The sequence below is a fragment of the Erinaceus europaeus genome, chromosome 9 (assembly GCF_950295315.1).
Source record: "Erinaceus europaeus chromosome 9, mEriEur2.1, whole genome shotgun sequence".
NCBI classification, from domain to species: domain Eukaryota; kingdom Metazoa; phylum Chordata; class Mammalia; order Eulipotyphla; family Erinaceidae; genus Erinaceus; species Erinaceus europaeus.
In genome coordinates this window covers 50,120,229-50,140,332 of record NC_080170.1, presented here as the reverse complement: position 1 = coordinate 50,140,332, position 20,104 = coordinate 50,120,229, and the positions used below count along the sequence as shown (strand labels likewise).

Below are 20,104 nucleotides of genomic sequence, written 5' to 3'. Positions count from 1 at the left end.
GGGCGATGTTGCTAAGAACTGGCAGCCATGGAACCGGGGTGGAACGGATGGTTCCAGAAATTATCCTCATGCAGTAATGGGCGGGGGCGCTGTGTTGAGTGTCAGACTATCAATCACCCAGTGGCTCACAGGTCAGAGCACTGGACGTAGACAAGCCTCTCTTCTCTCTGCCACCTAATGACACACATGTGACACAGCAGTCACATCTGTAATGCCTCTAGGGGCAGGGTTACTTCAGGTTTTGTTTATTTTGTTCTCCATTCTTATTTTTGCTGGGATTAATTAGACTTTTTTTTTTTTGAATCTAGAAATCTTTCCTTGTGTTGCTGAGAGTCTGAGTGACATAATTGCTTCAAATGGGAATTAGTAAAATACTCCAGGGGTTGGACCATTGTTAACTTTCTCCTTCTTCTCCTTCATCATCACCATCACCATCACCTTCTTCCTCTTCTTCTTCTTCTTCCTTCTTCCTCTTCCTCTTCCTCTTCTTCTCCTTCTCCTTCTCCTTCTCCTTCTCCTTCTCCTTCTCCTTCTCCTTCTCCTTCTCCTTCTCCTTCTCCTTCTCCTTCTCCTTCTTCTTCTTCTTCTTCTTCTTCTTCTTCTTCTTTTTTTACCAGAGCAATACTCAGCTCTGGCTTATGGTGGTGTGAGGGATTGAACTTGGGACACTGGAGCCTCAGGCATGAAAGTCTCTTTACATAATCATTGTGCTATCTATCCCCCCCCATTGTTAACTTTATAGGACAATCTTTTTTTTCAGTTAATTAATTAGTTAATTTATTATTGGATAGAGACAGAGAGAAATTGAGGGGAGCAAGAGATAGAGCAGATCACACCTCATTTTAAATGGCAAGTTACAACAGAGATTCCCAAACTGAGCCTCAAAGAAAATAACTTGTTTCCAGTTCACAGTGCTGATTGGCATAGAGGTGGTTGAACAGAGGTCCACCTTCAAGCAAAGCTATGCCATCTTATACCCTGCAGCTTTCCAAACATTTAAATATAAAGCACCTAGTCTTCAACAATTAAGTCACCGTCGCTTTGCCATGTGAATCTCCTTGCTTTCTTCTTGAAGCCCTAGGCTTCACTAAGTCCTTATTTCTCTTTTTCCAATTGCCAATGTCATAGTCTATTCCCTATGAGTCATCTAAATCAACTGCTTTTATAGCTGCTAACCTGACTTCCTGTCTTTACCTTTATCTTGATCAAAGAGTTTTTTTTTTTTTGGAGGGGGGGATCAATGGCAATACTTATTCTCTTGTAGACTTCTTTTTTTTTTTCTTTTAATTTAAATGGATAGAAAAAGGGAGATACACTGCCACATTAGAGCTTTCCCTAGTGCCATGGTGATGCCAGTGCTTGAACCTGGGCCTTGTAAATGACTAGGTATGTGTTTTACCAAGTGAGCTATCTCCTGGCCCCAAAGAGATCAATTTAAATAATGTTTATTATGTTTAATAGATTTATTGAAGACCTATTTGACATACAGTAGGCTGTATTTATTTAAAATGAACAAGTTGAGGGACCAGAGAGATAGTGCCATGGGCACAATCCTTGGGCTCTCAAGCATGAGGCCCTGAGTTCAATCTCTAACATCACATGTGCCAGAGTAATGCTCCAGTTTGCTTTCCCTTCCTCCCTTTCATTGGTAAGAGCATTTTCTTTTTATTTATTTATTTTTAATATTTATTTATTTATTTATTCCCTTTTGTTGCCCTTGTTGTAGTTATTATTGTTGTCATTGTTGGATAGGACAGAGAGAAATGGAGAGAGGAGGGGAAGACAGAGAGGGGGAGAGAAAGATAGACACCTGCAGACCTGCTTCACCCCTTGTGAAGCGACTCCCCTGCAGGTGGGGAGCTGGGGACTCAAACTAGGATCCTTATGCCGGCCCTTGCGCTTTGTGCCACCTATGCTTAACCCACTGCGCTACTGCCTGACTCCCAGGTAAGAGCATTTTCATAATAAAAAATAAAGTGAGGAAGTCGATAATGTTGACATATATATATGCCTGAAGCCATAATAACATAAAGGTGATAAACATATATATCACTGAGTTTATGGTTTTTTAAATTACAGACTTACTGTATAAATACACATATGTATGTATATGTATATAATAGAAAAAAGAAACAGAAATTCTTTCACTTCGAATCCCCAGTGGTTTCTTACCTTAAATTCCTCTAATTGCTTCAGTTGCCTCTAACTAAAGATGAAAATGTTGCCCTGAAGGCTCAGTCTAGTCTCCCCAGCTTCTAGTTCCCACTGGCTAGCTTCTCTCCTTTATAGGCAGACAGAACTGCATTTTAAATGAGGTATAGAACCCCTACCCCAGCTACCTCAGTGCCTCATTCTTTATCTATGCACTGCATTCTTTTCTCTTTGTTTTTGTCCTCACCTTTACAAATTCTTGAACGCACATTCTATTTAAATTTTTTAATGTTTATTTATTTTCCCTTTTGTTGCCCTTGTTTTTTATTATTGTTGTAGTTATTATTGTTGTTATTGATGTCGTCGTTGTTAGAACAGAGAGAAATGGAGAGAAGAGGGGAAGACAGAAAGGGAGAGAAAGATAGACACCTGCAGACCTGTTTCACCGCTTGTGAAGCAAACCCCCTGCAGGTGGGGAGCTGGAGGCTCCAACTGGGATCCTTATGCCAGTCCTTGCACTTCGTGCCACATGCGCTTAACCTGCTGTGCTACCGCCCAACTCCCTGAACACACACTTTAAGTAATTACCTACTTGTTATTATTGAATGCTTAGCTTACTCAACCCTTTTGCCAGATTCTGTGCTTTCTATACATTCTATCTCTTCACCCTCGCAAACTCTGTAGTTGTTCTTATTTTGCGCATTCTCATCATTAGACAATCTTGGAGAACACTTTTTCCACCATTCCAGAGTGAAAGCAAGTCATAAGATCATGAACCACAGGCTCTGAGTTCTATCTATGGATTTGGGGAAGATTGGGACAGGAAGAGAATAAAAGAAGAGAGAATTAGTGCTCAGAGCAGATTAAAAAGAACCAAGTGTTACAACCACCACCTCTGCAGGAGCTGCTCCTGTGTCTAGGAATCTCTAAGCAGATAGAGAAGGGGACAGGGAGAGGATAGCATTGCCTAATTCCACTTCCAGACTGACTGGCTGTATGGAAAATTCCTATTTGGTGTTGCATTCAAGAATGTCAGGCCTAGATCAACATTTTCCCTGAGCATTTGCTGATACTCATATTTTGAATTGGGGTAGCCCAATCTATGTCAGAGTAATTATTGGTTTGTGATTTGCACACAATGATTTAAAAGCTTGTGGAGATACTTGTGCAGGTTTTATGTTTGCTTTAAGGGAATAAAGGGAAAACCTCCAGGGATTGTTTGGATAGCATATGCAAACTGTGGCCATGGAAATATTTTCCAGGCCATTTGGTAGTGAACTGCCTCCCAACCTCATAGAACAATGCTATGGCAACTGGGGCAAGAGCAGTTTGGGATTTTATAACTGATAGAGATACTCAGGTAATTTTTCTAGAGGGATTTAAAGTCTGGAGGGATTTAAAGAAAGTAGGGTAGGAAAATATATGGTTGGGGGTAGATAACATAATGGTTATGAAAAGAGACTCATATATGAGTCTCCAAAGTCTCTTGTTTATGCATCACCATAAACAAGAGCTGAGCAATGTGCTGGTTAAAAAAAAAAAAAAGCATTTAGCCAGTTGATGGCCTATTTTATTCATTCAGCTACATCTTCTGAGTTCCCATTATGTTCTAGATGCAGTGGACAAAAATTTTGGACAAGGTTTTTAAAAAATCCCTAAAGTTGACTGAATTTTCACTTAATTGTAAGAATCATAGTAAAAAGCTGGACAAATGTAAAGATATTTTCTTTTTTTTAAAAAAAGATTTTATTTATTTATGAGAAAGATAGGAGGAGAGAGAAAGAACCAGACATCACTCTTGGCATATGTGCTGCCAGGGATCAAACTTGGGGCCTCATGCTTGAGAGTCCAAAGCTTTACCACTGTGCCACCTCCCAGACTACAGTAAAGATATTTTCATATGGCAGAGCATAAAGCAAACATTAGACCAAATTAAAGAGATTGATTACATTATGAGAATCCTTTAGCTTATTGGGTTCAATGGTGTTGGGCTGCGTCTTGGGGGAGAGAGAAGAGACCGGAGTGGAGTGAAGAGGGAACACAAATCTTTTTTTTTTTTTCTAGAAATAGGATTATTTTTTATGTTTTATTTTTTTATTTTTATTTTATTTTATTTTTTATTAGAAAGGATTAATTAACAAAACCATAGGGTAGGAGGGGTACAACTCCACACAATTCCCACCGCCCAATCTCCATATCCCACCCCCTCCCCCGATAGCTTTCCCATTCTCTATCCCTCTGGGAGCATGGACCCAGGGTCATTGAGGGTTGCAGAAGGTAGAAGGTCTGGCTTCTGTAATTGCTTCCTCGCTGAACATGGGCGTTGACTGGTCGGTCCATACTCCCAGTCTGCCTCTCTCTTTCCCTAGTAGGATGGGTCTCTGGGGAAGCTGAGCTCCAGGACACATTGGTGGTGTCTTCAATCCAGGGAAGTCTGGCCGGCATCCTGATGACACCTGGAACCTGGTGACTGAAAAGAGAGTTAACATACAAAGCCAAACAAATTGTTGAGCAATCATGGACCCAAAGCTTGGAAAAGTGGAGAGGAAGTATTAGGGAGGTACTCACTGCAAACTCTAGTATACTTCTGCTTTCTTACTTTGGTGCCATACTCCAAACTCAGTCAATTTCTGCTTTGCGTTTCTACTTCTTTTTTTTTTTTTACATGCATAACATTCCCCAGATTCCCATTTAGCAATACAACCCCCACTATTTCATTCATCATTTTTCATGGACCTGTATTCTCCCCACCCACCCACCCACCCCAGAGTCTTTTACTTTGGTGTAATACTCCAATTCCATTTCAGGTTCGACTTGTGTTTTCTTTTCTAATCTTGTTTTTCAACTTCGGCCTGAGAGTGAGATCATCCCATATTCATCCTTCTGTTTCTGACTTATTTCACTCAACATGATTTTTTCAAGGTCCATCCAAGATCGGCTGAAAACGGTGAAGTCACCATTTTTTACAGCTGAGTAGTATTCCATTGTGTATATATACCACAACTTGCTCAGCCACTCATCTGTTGTTGGACACCTGGGTTGCTTCCAGGTTTTGGCTATTACAAATTGTGCTGCCAAGAACATATGTGTACACAGATCTTTTTGGATGGATGTGTTGGGTTCCTTAGGATATATCCCCAGGAGGGGAACTGCAGGGTCATAGGGTAAATCCATTTCTAGCCTTCTGAGAGTTCTCCAGACTTTTCTCCACAGAGGTTGGACCAATTGACATTCCCACCAGCAGTGCAGGAGGGTTCCTTTGACCCCACATCCTCTCCAGCATTTGCTGCTGTTACCTTTTCTGATGTGTGACATTCTCACAGGAGTGAAGTGATATCTCATTGTTGTCTTGATTTGCATTTCTCTGACAATCAGAGACTTGGAGCATTTTTTCATGTGTTTCTCGGCCTTTTGGATCTCTTCTGTGGTAAATATTCTGTCCAATTCCTCCCCCCATTTTTGGATGGGGTTATTTGTTGTCTTGTTGTTGAGTCTGGTAAGCTCTTTATATATGTTGGTTATTAAACTCTTATCTGATGTATGGCATGTAAAGATCTTCTCCCATTCTGTGAGGGGTCTCTTGATTTGGGTAGTGGTTTCTTTTGCTGTGAAGAAGCTTTTTAATTTGATGTAGTCCCATAGGTTTATACTTGCCTTAGTCTTCCTTGTAATTGGATTCGTTTCATTGAAAATGTCTTTAAAATTTATGCAGATAAGAGTTCTGCCAATATTTTCCTCTAAGTATCTGATAGTTTGTGGTCTAACATCCAAGTCCTTGATCCACTTGGAATTTACTTTTGTATTTGGTGAAATACAGTGATTCAGCTTCATTCTTCTACATGTTTCAACCCATTGTTTCCAACACCATTTGTTGAAGAGACTCTGCTTTCCCCATGTAATAGTCTGGGCCCCTTTGTCAAAGATTAGATGTCCATAGGTGTGGGGCCTCATTTCTGGGCTCTCAATTCTATTCCACTGGTCAGTGTGTCTGTTCATGTTCCAGTACCAAGCAGTTTTGATGACAATGGCCCTATAATATAGTTTGAGATCTGGCAGTGTGATGCCTCCGGTTCTGTTCTTTTTTCTCAAGATTGTTTTGGCAATTCTAGGTCTTTTCTGGTTGAACACAAATCTTTATTCACACGGGCACTTCAGAGTTGGTTGAGAGTACAATGGTTCGTCCTCGCGGAGCTAGCAAAATGGCCGCCTCCCGCTATGCGCATCAACTCTTCTCTGCGTCAGGTCGCATAGGTGAAAAGGGGGCAAAGAGAGCTAACCTGGAACAGCATTGGGATTTATAGGATAAAAGCAGGAAGTGGCAAGTCAGGATGGGATTGCCTAGTAAACAAGGCACTTGGGGATAGGGTTACAGCTCTAGTGGGAATGGGAAGGAGGAGGAGGGAACAAGGCACTTTGGGAAGCTTGGGTTTCAGCTCTCATGGGAATGGGCTATGCCCTGAGGGTATCTGCACAATACCCCAATACAATGGTTTATTTCACTACTGATTTATAAACAAATCTTCCCCTAGATTTACATTTCACAAAGTAAGACTATCCTCCTGCTCAGAGATTGAGGAAATGTGAAGATTTCCATGGGAAAAGCACTATTAGTAGCAGTCAATAATACGGTTAAGTGCAGATTCTGAGTGCTCTGGCATTTCAGATACGAGAGTCAGGGTTTGTACAGGCTTGGAGTCTGACAGTTTGGAGTGCTTTCATATTAAACAGGATTCTAACTCCACCTACAATTTCTTAAATTGGCTTAGCCACTTGTTCACTTTCTTTGTTGTTTCTTCTCTCAGAAGGTTGTGGGAGGCAAGGAGGCAGATGATGCTATTATGTGCTCCCTGTGGGCTGCTTGTATATAAAAATGGCATGCTGTCATGGTTAGGATGGTATCTGTTGTGTCTAACTGGGAAGGAACTGGTGGATTTTTGTTTTTCAGGAAGGTGTTGCATGAATATCCATGGATATTAGAGGGATTGATTATTCTATTGATATTTGGTGAACAATTATGATCTCAGGACTCTTCTATGAGAGTTCTTGATCCCTCTGACTCATTTTGAACAGGCTAGGACTTGATTGTGCTTCACTTTCTTTGGTAAGTTCTGTACAAATAAGGTACACTTTCCTCAAGATCTTTAAGTTGAAACAATGCTCATGCACAGAAAAAAGCAATGCTGTCTATAATGTTGGAAGAGAAGAGATTAAATTGGCATGTTGTCAGGCATTAAGCCAGCCCCCCTGCTCCATTCTGCATTGCTGATAGTATGGCCTATTTACATAATCATTGTTTTGCCTGAAAGATCCCCACCCATTGATCTATCTTCCTTCTACCTTGAGACCCGCTGTGCCTACAGGGTAACATTAATCCCACCAGCTACAACCATCACAACAGTTGCTAAGGAAGCTTCCACCTTCCCAGCACACCTTTTGCCTTTCTCCACCCCCTTTCTTAGCCATTTCCGTTTCCAACTTTCCACTTCTGGCTTTATCCTATAAAAGCCACTTCTGTTTCTGGTTTCTCTCTCTTCTGTGCCCCAACAGAAGGCGTGTAGACTGGGACTTGGACACTGGCCATTGTGGTACTGGCTCCACATGGCTTAACCCACTGCACTCACGCCCAACTCTGGGGCTCCCACATGAATAAAGATTTGTATTGCTAACACCACGAACTTGGTTCCTGGAACCATCTCTCCCGCCCGTGATGCTAGCCAGGCAGCATGTATCAAGTATCAAGGTTTACTTGGTGAAATAAAAGCATTCATTCACTTAGAGAAGATGCCACAATTATCAACTACTCCTCTTCCTTTTTCTTCCTCTGTTTAAGCTATTTTTAAATTTGTGATTAATAGTGGTTTATAAGATTATAAAATTCCAGGGTATAGTTCCCACTGCACCCAAATATATAGTTCTGTGCCCCCATCCTCCTAAATATATAAATGTTTCTTTCTCAAGATCCTGTACACATACAAATTGAATTTCTCTTTGAATAATGTTCATATGGAAATTTGAAGTTTAATTTTTTTGTATGTGTGTAGCTTGTAATCTTAAATTATTTCTAGTCATACTAGGGGAAAATATTGGATTGATGGAAAAGTCATACTATTATTTTTCTCTGAAAACAATTTATCATGAATTTTATGACAACCCGATAATCTATCCTATCATATGTTGATTTATTTTTTTAAAGATTGTTTTTTCTTTATTCCACATTATATATACAGAAAAAGAAAAAGAAAGAGAGAGATTGAAAGCCAGAGAATCACTTTGGTATATACAGTACTGGGGATCAAACTGGAAAATTCAGGCATGCAAATCCTGTGGTCTATCAGTTGAGCTATTTCCCAAACTAGGCTACATTTTCCTTCTCTTCTCTTCCCTTCTCTTCCCTTCTCTTCCCTTCTCTTCCCTTCTCTTCCCTTCCCTTCCCTTCTCTTCTCTTCTCTTCTCTTCTCTTCTCTTCTCTTCTCTTCTCTTCTCTTCTCTTCTCTTCTCTTCCCTTCCCTTCCCTTCCCTTCCCTTCCCTCCCCTCCCCTCCCCTCCCCCTTCTCTTTCCTTCCCTTCTTTTCCCTTTTCTCCCCTCCCCTTTCTCTCTCTCTCTCTCTCCCCCTTCCTTCCTTCCTTCCTTCCTTCCTTCCTTCCTTCCTTCCTTCCTTCCTTCCTTTCTTCCTGCCCTTTCCTTTTGCCTCCAGCATTATCACTGAGACTCAGTGCTCCTGGTGGCCATTTTTTCCATTTTATTGGATAGGATAGAGAGAAACTGAGAGTGGAGGGGGAGATAGAGAAGGAGAGAGACAGACACCTGCATACCTGCCTTACTTTCACCCTCCTACGGTGGGGAGCAGGAGCTCAAACCCAGATCCTTGCACTTTGTACTATGTGTGCTTGCATAATGGGGTTCGCCACCACCTGGCCCTCAAGACTAAATTAAAAAAAAATTTATTTCCTTTTTTGCCTTTGTTGTTTAATTGTTGTAGTTATTATTGATGTTGTTGTTGGATAGGACAGAGAGAAATGGAGAGAGGAGGAGAAGACAGAGAGGAGGAGAGAAAGATAAACACCTGCAGACCTGCTTCACTGTCTGTGAAGTGACTCCCCTGCAGGTGGGGAGCCCAGGGCTCGAACCCGAATCCTTACACTGGTCCTAACCCCAGTGCTACTGCCCGACTCTGTTACAGTTTTCATTTAAAATAATTCTCAAATAAGAGAGAAACATACCTACTATATAATTCAACTGAATATTGACTTATGAGTGTGTCTTTCTGTCTGAGACTGAATTGTCATTTGATTATTGTAGAACTATACAGATTTTGATCAAAATTGTTGTTAAATCTGACTAGATAAAAAATATTCATTCTGATGTACAAAAACACCCAGAACAATTAGAAGTCACTAAAATTACTAAACATCAAATAGGAATATATATGGGCTGTAGGTCAGATTGATGGGATAAATAATTAATGGTATTTATATACGTCCCTCATGATTGGGAACTACTGTGTGCCCTAATTCAGCTTTCTAGCCCTATTCTCAACTATGACACCACCTTTCTAGACAATATTTTTAGTCCACCTTCATGCTACTTATCAGGCTAAGGCAAAAATTACTGAAGTCATGGGCCTCTTGGAACATACCTAAAATAGACTTTCTAGCTTTTTTCCACATGAAGACCCCTGGTTTCATTGGCTCTAATCCTACCTATCTTTGGGTTCCTGTTTATCAAATATTTTGTCCTGCTATTTATCTTACCACCTTTCAGCTACCAAGTTGCAGACACTACCATGATGCCATCCGGACTTCCTTGGGCAGATGACCTCACCAATGTGTGCTAAAGTCTCACTTCTCCAGAGCCATACCCCACTAGGGAAAGATAGAAACAGGCTGGGAGTATGGATCGACTTGCTAATGGCCATGTTTAGCAGGGAAGCAATTACAGAAGCCAGGCCATCCACATTTACACCCCATAATGATTCTGGGTCCATACTCCCAGAGGGATAAAAAATAGGAAAGCTTTCAAGGGAGGGGACAGAATATGGAGTTATGGTGGTGGGAATTGTGTGGAAATGTACCCCTCTTATCCTATGCTCTTGTCAGTATTTTCATTTTATAAATAAATAAAAATGTTAAAAAAATAAAAGAATAGGAAAACTATATGGGACAGAGAACTCTGTTGGTAAGAACTGTGTGCAATTGTACCTCTGTAATCTTACAAAACCTTGTTAATCATTATTAAATAACTATTAACAACTTAAGAAAATTACTGCACTTTCTCTCCTCTCCTCTCCCGGATCAACCAGGAATACCAAAGGAGACCACCCGGGACCGAAACAAGACAGGACTAGAATGACCACAGGAACCCAGTAAATCACAGTGAGTATAAACACATGTGGCTGGTGACAGAGATGAGAGAGGAGCCTAAGGAGAGATTAAGTGACTGCTAACAGTTCAGAAGTTTATCAGTTGAGACACCACCTCCAGTCTGCTCCACCAACAAGGGGACAGCTTAAGGGAGGAGAGGACTCCCCAGAGACTCACCAAGTACAACTCTGAGTCTCCATTGCTACTACCCTCAGAATCTGGAGCAGCGACAGGAAGGGACACCAGGGGACAGAGATCTAACCAGGAAACTCAGAAGACCTATACCTCGGTGGCATAGCTGAGGGGTTGTGAAAGTCTCTTTGCATAACCACTGGATTATCTCTGCCACACCCTGCTTTATCTCTTGGTCAGGAGTCAGTGATTAAGCTAAGAAGCCTATTGATAGTTTAAAAGTCCTCAGGCTCCCATAGCCTACAGAGAAGAAAAAAAAAAAAAGAGGCTTTTAAACCACTGAGCTCCAACTCAGGGATTGAAATAACTGTTAACTTCCACCACTGTGAACCCTTTAATTAACTTACTTAGACACAAGTCAATCCAGGCAATAGTGATTAATAATTTGAAAAGTACTGATAAAGGGAACTCATAACATAATTCATAAAATGGTTAAAACAACAAGAAAAAATATTGGAGAATCGAACCAGGACAAGAGTCCAGCTAAAAGTCCTCCAGTGGGTGAAGCACAAAATAACAAGTTCAACATCCAAACATTAGCTAAGGAAATAATAACAGGAGTGAGTAAAGAATTTGAAAAAATTGTAATCAGAAATGCAGGAACAACAAATGAGAATATGGAAGAAAATACTAATCTCATGGTTATTAGAGAGCTGAAAGCTGAAATCGTTGAGCTAAGAATGCAACTAGCTGAACAAGCTAAAACAGTATCAAAACAGGAAAACAAAATTGATGAACTCCAGAAAAAAGTAGAGGGCAGAGAGAATAGAATCTATGAGGCTGAAGACAGAATTAGCAAGACTGAGGATGAATTAGAGACAACTAAAAAAGAAGTAAGAGATCTCAAAAAGAGATTAAGAGATGCTGAAAACAACAAGAGAGTCCTATGGGATGACTTCAAAAGAAACAATATATGCATTATTGGCATACCAGAGGAAGAAAGAGAAGGAGAGGAAGAAAGCATTTTCCAGGCCATAGTAGCTGAAAATTTCTCTAGTCTAGACAACATCAAAGACATAAAAATTCAAGAAGCCCAGAGGGTCCCAAACAGAATTAACCCAAACTTAAAGACAGCAAGACATATTATACTTAGAATGGAAAGGAATAAGGATAAAGAAAGGATCCTCAAGGCTGCAAGAGAAAAACAAAGAGTCACCTACAAAGGAAAACCCATAAGATTAGCAGCAGACTTCTCCATACAAACACTACAGGCCAGAAGAGAATAGCAAGATATCTATCGAGTGCTCAATGAGAAAGGCTTTCAGCCAAGAATACTATATCCTGCTAGACTGTCATTCAGACTAGATGGAGACATCAAAACCTTCTCAGACAAGCAAAAGTTGAAGGAAGCAACCATCACCAAGCCTGCCCTGAAAGAATTTCTGAAAGGTCTCCTATAAACAACCAGACCACCACAAATAGGACATATATCAGAACACACTAAAACTCCACAAGAATGGCGTTAAAATATCTTCAATCTTTGATATCAATAAATGTCAATGGCCTGTATTCACCTATGAAAAGACACAGAGTAGGAAGATGGATCAGAAAACACAACCCAACAATATGCTGTCTAGAGGAAACCCACCTAACTCAACAAGACAAACACAGACTTAAAGTGAAAGGATGGAAAACTATCATACAAGCCAATGGCCCACAAAAAAGGGCAAGAACAGCTATTCTCATATCTGACATGATAGACTTTAAAATAGATAAGATTAAAAAAGATAGGAATGGATACTACTTAATGCTCAGAGGATCAGTCAATCAAGAGGACTTAACAATTATTAACATCAATAAGAAGCCATCTAAATACATCAAACTTCTACTGAAAGAGCTACAGCAATATATTAACAGTAACACAATCATAGTAGGGGACTTCAACACCCCACTATCTCAACTTGACAGATCATCCAGGCAGAAAATAAAGACATAAGGGAGCTAAATGAAGAGATAGATATACTAGAACTATTGGACATTTTCAGAGTCATTCATCCCAAGAAACTGGAATACACATTTTTACATGGGTCATTCTCAAGGATAGATCATATATTAGGCCACAAAGACAGCATCAGCCAATTCAAGAGCACTGAAATCATCCCAAGCATCTTCTCAGACCACAGTGGAATTAAACTAACACTTAACAATCAACAAAAGATTAGTAACAGTCCCAAAATGTGGAAGCTCAACAGTACACTTCTTAACAACTTCTGGGTCAAAGAGGAAATCAAGGAAGAAATCAAAATGTTTCGAGAGTTCAATGAAAATGAAGACACAAGCTATCAAAATATTTGGGACACAGCTAAAGCAGTCCTAAGAGGGAAGTTCATAGCTATATAAGCACAAATCAGGAAACAAGAAAAAGCACAAATAAACAGCCTGATTGCACATCTTAAAGACCTAGAAGAAGAACAACAAAGGAACCCTAAAGCAACCAGAAGGATAGAAATTAACTAAAGTTAGGGCAGAAATAAATAACATTGAGAATAGGAAAACCATATAAAAGATCAATAAAAGTAAATGTTGGTTCTTCGAAAGAGTAAACAAAATTGACAAACCTTTAGCCAGACTCACAAAACAAAAAAGGGGGAAGACCCAAATAAATCGGATAGTAAATGAAAGAGGAGATATCACAACAGACACTGCAGAAATTCAACATATCATGCGAGGCTTCTATGAACAACTATATGCCACCAAGCTAGAGAACCTGGAAGAAATGGACGATTTCCTAGATACCTACCAACTTCCAAAACTAAGTAAAGAGGAAGTGGATAACATGAACAGGCCCATCACAGCTAATGAAATTGAAACAGTTATCAAAAATCTCCCCAAAAATAAAAGTCCTGGACCAGATGGTTTTACAAATGAATTCTAAAAAACCTTCAAAGAAGAACTAATACCTCTACTTTTAAAAGTCTTCCAGAAGATTGAAGTCACTGGAATACTCCCTGCCAGCTTCTATGAAGCCAATATCACCCTGATACCAAAAGCAGAGAGGGACACAACCAAAAAAGAAAACTACAGACCAATATCTCTGATGAACATAGATGCGAAAATATTAAACAAAATTCTAGCCAACCAGATACAGCAGTATATCAAAAAGATTGTTCATCATGACCAAGTGGGGTTTATCCCAGGCATGCAAGGTTGGTTTAATATACGTAAGTCAATCAATGTGATCCACCACATCAACCAAAGCAAGAACAAAAACCACATGGTTATATCAATAGATGCAGAGAAAGCCTTTGACAAAATACAACATCCCTTTATGATCAAAACACTACAAAAAATGGGAATAGATGGAAAATTCCTGAAGATAGTGGAGTCTATATATAGCAAACCTACAGCCAACATCATACTCAATGATGAAAAACTGGAAGCATTTCCACTCAGAACAGGTACTAGACAGGGCTGCCCACTATCACCATTACTATTCAACATAGTGTTGGAAGTTCTTGCCATAGCAATCAGGCAGGAGCAAGGAATTAAAGGGATACCGATTGGAAGAGAAGAAGTCAAACTCTCCTTATTTGCAGATGACATGATAGTATACATGGAAAAACCAAACTCTCCTTATTTGCAGATGACATGATAGTATACATGGATAGTATACATGGAAAAACATGATAGTATACATGGAAAAACCTATACATGGAAAAACCATGGGGAAAGCAGAATCCAGCAAGAAGCTTTTGGAAATCATCAGGCAATACAGTAAGGTGTCAGGTTACAAAATTAACATTCAAAAGTCAGTGGCATTCCTCTATGCAAACACTAAGCTAGAAGAAATTGAAATCCAGAAAGCAATACCTTTTACTATAGCAACAAAAACAATAAAATATCTAGGAGTAAACCTAAACAAAGAAGTGAAAGACTTGTATACTGAAAATTATGAGTCACTACTCAAAGAAATTGAAAAAGACACAAAGAAGTGGAAAGATATTCCATGTTCATGGGTTGGAAGAATTAACATCATCAAAATGAATATATTACCCAGAGCCATCTACAAATTTAATGCTATCCCCATCAAGATCCCAAGCACATTTTTTAGGAGAATAGAAAAAATGCTACAAATGTTTATCTGGAACCAGAAAAGACCTAGAATTGCCAAAACAATCTTAAGAAAAAAGAACAGAACCGGAGGCATCACACTCCCAGATTTCAAACTGTATTATAGGGCCATTGTCATCAAAACTGCTTGGTACTGGAACATGAATAGACACACTGACCAGAGGAATAGAATTGAGAGCCCAGAAATGAGGCCCCACACCTATGGACATCTAATCTTTGACAAAGGGGCCCAGACTATTACATGGGGAAAGCAGAGTCTCTTCAACAAATGGTGTTGGAAACAATGGGTTGAAACATGCAGAAGAATGAAACTGAATCACTGTATTTCACCAAATACAAAAGTAAATTCCAAGTGGATCAAGGACTTGGATGTTAGACCACAAACTATCAGATACTTAGAGGAAAATATTGGCAGAACTCTTATCTGCATAAATTTTAAAGACATTTTCAATGAAACGAATCCAATTACAAAGAAGACTAAGGCAAGTATAAACCTATGGGACTACATCAAATTAAAAAGCTTCTTCACAGCAAAAGAAACCACTACCCAAACCAAGAGACCCCTCACAGAATGGGAGAAGATCTTTACATGTCATACATCAGATAAGAGTTTAATAACGAACATATATAAAGAGTTTGCCAGACTCAACAACAAGACAACAAATAACTCCATCCAAAAATGGGGGGAGGACTTGGACAGAATATTCACCACAGAAGAGATCCAAAAGGCCGAGAAACACATGAAAAAATGCTCCAAGTCTCTGATTGTCAGAGAAATGCAAATAAAGTCAACAATAAGATACCACTTCACTCCTGTGAGAATGTCATACATCAGAAAAGGTAACAGCAGCAAATGCTGGAGAGGGTGTGGGGTCAAAGGAACCCTCCTGCACTGCTGGTGGGAATGTCAATTGGTCCAACCTCTGTGGAGAACAGTCTGGAGAACTCTCAGAAGGCTAGAAATGGACCTACTCTATGACTCTGCAATTCCTCTCCTGGGGATATATCCTAAGGAACCAACACATCCATCCTAATAGATCTGTGTACACATATGTTCTTGGCAGCACAATTTGTAATAGCCAAAACCTGGAAGCAACCCAGGTGTCCAACAACAGATGAGTGGCTGAGCAAGTTGTGGTCTATATACACAATGGAATACTACTCAGCTGTAAAAAATGGTGACTTCACCGTTTTCAGCCGATCTTGGATGGAACTTGAAAAATTCATGTTATGTGAAATAAGTCAGAAACAGAAGGATGAATATGGGATGATCTCACTCTCAGGCAGAAGTTGAAAAACAAAAAACAAACAAAAAAAAGAAGTTGAAAAACAAGATCTGTTGCTGAGGAGTTATTGTGATGCAGTCTCCGCCCCCAGGTTTTACTACGCCCCGCGAAATCCTAGCAGTGCCCCCTTCAACCAATCCTGGCCCTACACGTCACCCCTGGTTGTCACCCTATAAAAATCCCCCTCACCCCCCCTCCCCCTGGGCTCTCAGCTCTCCCTCTCTGAGGTCTGGCTCCCTGCTCTCCCCCCCCCCCCCCCCCCCCCCCCGTGGTCAGGTAGTGGGGACGGCCATTGCCGGCTGGCTCCACATGGTCTGAACCAAACCCCCCCATCCTATAATAAAGATTTGTGTACCCCTTTGCTCTGGACATCCGCTCTCTTCTCCGCGTTGCAGCCCGACACCAGACTACCACAACAACAAAGATCAGAAATGAAAACACAAGTAGAACCTGAAATGTAATTGGCATATCACACCAAAGTAAAAGACTCTGGGGTGGGTGGGTGGGGAGAATACCGGTCCATGAAGGATGATAAATGACATAGTGGGGGTTGTATTGTTAAATGGGAAACTGGGGAATGTTATGCATGAACAAACTATTGTATTTACTGTTGAATGTAAAACATTAATTCCCCAATAAAAATAATAAAAAAATTGTTGCTGTACAAGAGTATCCTGCAGCTTTTACCCTTCCACTTTACTCCAACTCTAATTTTTGAATAAAATTAATATGTCAGAAAGCTGTGAGCTCTTTCTCACTCAGGTCACCAGTGCTATTCAACTAAGTCCAGGGATCAAACCTCTTCTGGGCTCAAATTCCATGTCATTCTATCAGTTAAAGCACACCTGACACATGAGTAGCACTGATATGAAGTCTGAAGGCATATATATATATATATATATATATATATATATATATATATATATACATATATATATAATTTATTTATTTATGAGATAGATAGGAGGAGAGAGAGAAAGAAGCAAACATCACTCTGGTACATGTGCTGCTAGGGATTGAACTCAGGACCTCATGCTTGAGAGTCCGATGCTTTATCCACTGTGCCACCTCCCATACCACTGATGGCCCTCTTATATGGGGATTTCTTTCATACATGGGCTCTGTACTTATAGATTCAACCAAATGCAGATGTAGGTTGATTGAATCAGTGAACACTGAATTTACTTGTAAGGAGGCCAACTGTGGGCTAGGTATACATGGACTTTCAATTTTATAGGAAGTGGGGATCTCTAACCCCCATGCTGTTCAAAGATCAACTGAACTTTCTTCTGTCTTCTTAGTTATTTTACGTACTGTTATTAAGCTAGAAAACACAATATTTGAGGTGCATCATGATCATCTTCAACTTTCTCATTTTGCCACAAGAATTTTCACTGAGGCTTCTGTACCTGCATGACTCCTCTCCTCTTTTTTTTTTCCCTCCTTCTTTTATCTCTTTTTTAAAAGCTAGAGAGAGGGAGAGAGGAAACACTATGGAACTGATCCACTGATTGTGAAGCTTTCCCTTGGTATGATGCTCCTATGTGGTGATGGGAGTGCTTGAACTTGTGTCCTTGTGTAAAATGAGTACTTTACCAGCTGAATTATCTCACCTGAGTTATTTTATCTGTCTATCTATCTATCTATCTATGTATCAGTATAAATAGCAAAATGGTTATGCAAAGAGACTCTCATACCTGAAGGTCCAAAGTCTCAGGTTCAGTCCCCCCACACAACCATAAACCAGAGCTGAGCAGTGTTTTGGTAATAGTAATAATAATAATGTTGGTGATGATGATCTAGAATAATAATAAACTATCCACCTATGTATCTATTTTGCACTTTACTTTTTAAAAATATTTATTTATTTATTTTTAACTAGAGCACTGATCATCTCTGGGTTTATGCTGGTGGGGGATTGAGCCTGAGACTTCAGAGCCTCAGGCATGACAGTCTGTTTGCATAGCCATTATGCAATTCACCTCCTCCCCTTGCACATTTTTATTCACTTCTACAGCCCGGACTTTACTTCCTAAATCTCACCTACACTTGTTACTACTTCTGAGTGTTCTTCCTTTTTCCTCTTCCCTCTCAGATAAGAGGAAACAATGCCTGACTTCCTCAGGTGTCTTCCAGATTCTCTTCTGTTTCAATGATAGTATAAAACAAAGATTCCTGGTGACAAGTGTTCTGGTTCTCAGTAGAACTGGGGCTCAGAATCCTCTGGTGATCTTCCTCTTACATTTCCCCCTCTGGGAATATAGATCAAAATTCTTTTGGGGGGCGGGGGGAGGGCAGTTGGTGGAACAACTAGTTAAGTACACATATCACCAAGAGCAAGGACTCAGACTTGAGCCCCTGCTCTCCACCTGCAGAGGGGACACTTCACAAGTGGTAAGGCAAGTCTGAAGGTGTTTATCTTTTCTCTCCCTCTCTATTTCCTCTTCCCTCTCAATTTCTCTCTGTCATAGCCAATAAATTAGAAAGAAAAAAAAATCAGGAAAAAATGGTGACCAGGAGTGGTGGATATGCAGTGCCAACAATAAACTGAACTGAAACAATAACCCCCTTGGCAAATAAAAGAAAAAAAGTTCTTTTGGGGGTGCAGAAGGAAGAGGTTCTGGTTTCTGTAATTGTTTTTCTGCTGGACAAGGATGCTGGCCAGTGTCAATACCCTCAGCCTAGGATGTTTTGTTTTTTTTAAGGGGGTGGGGAGTGGGAGGGGCAAGGAGAGAGGGAGAGAGAGAGGGAGAGAGAGAGAGACAGACAGAGAGAGAGACAGAGAGAGAGAGATCAGCTTGAGCCATGACCACTGAGAAAGTTTGTCTAGTGACCTAGCCAGTGAGTTGCATACATGGCATAGCAAGCACCTGGCTGGTCCTTCACTACCTGTGACTCCTCCTCAGAAATATTTGATGAGCAAAAGTCCGACCAGGGCTGAGTGAGCTGCCTGAAGCAGATATCAATTTCTCTATTGTTGGGACTAGAGGAGTCCTGGAATTAGATTCCAAACTATGTTGCAAACTTAGGTTGGTAGTGATGGCAGCCTACAGGCCATACTTTGCTTAAAACTGAAAAAAAAAAAAAACAACTTCTTATGAGTGTGGTTGTTTTCTTAGGTGACTTGTGAGCACAAAGGGAAAACACTACACTTCTCTGCTCTTAAACCTTACAAGTGCACCACTTCATTGCTGAACACGGGGTGTGCATTTTCCACACACCAGACAATTCTGGAACACAAGGTTCCTCCCACACTCCAGCTTCAGAGGTCAAGCTCACATTCATGGCCTCACTTGTACTCTGACTGACTGGGTATAAACCAGAGCTTCCATTGCTTGCTCTTTGGGCTCAATCAATTCTCTCGATTAGCTCATAGAATGTAGGAAAACTTTGGTTGCTAAATCATCTATTAATTATAAAAGGATATAACTTTAGGAGAGCCAGATGAATGAGCATCATAGGACAAGTATGTGGAAATGAGTGTGGACTTCTCACAACCTTTCTGGGGTGCCCTGCTCTAGAAGTTCCCTGAATCTCATCCCTTCACTTCTTTTAAGGTACACTACAAAGGCATGATTGAGTAGATCATTGACTATTACTAGTTAATACAATCTTTTGTCCTTCTCTCCTCTTGGGATGTGTGGTATGGTGCTGCAAGTTTTCAATCCTCTAAACACAGTTAATTTCTCTGACAAGCAGTCCCCATCCTTAAGGGGTTGGGATGCATTGGATCGACCTTCTCGTGGTGCATCCCGTGAGTACCCATTCATTGGGGAAACTGACGATCCTTCCTAGCCGACTGAATCCACATGGATCCCAGTCACTTTCAAAGCCAGCAACGAGCAGCTCCTGACAGCTTTCAACCTGACCTGTTGACTGACTTCGGAAGAAGGGCAAACGCTAGAAGAAGAAGGGGTTGTCAAAAGTTACTGTACTAATGTAATTCAGGTGTGGCTAAAGGGGCTTGCTATTGTTAATTAAAAAAAAAATGAGGAGATTAAAAAAAACAAAGTGTATATTTGGAGGCTTTAGTACCTTATTGA

The 20,104-nt window shown here is 40.3% G+C and overlaps 1 non-coding gene across 1 annotated transcript; it reads right to left on the bottom strand.

Moving 5' to 3' along the window:
• Positions 1 to 97: 97 nt before the first annotated feature.
• Positions 98 to 228, bottom strand: LOC132540643 (small nucleolar RNA SNORA17). Its single transcript, XR_009551833.1, has one exon. It is a non-coding gene; the product is annotated as a small nucleolar RNA SNORA17 (small nucleolar RNA).
• Between the last annotated feature and the right edge of the window lie 19,876 nt (positions 229 to 20,104).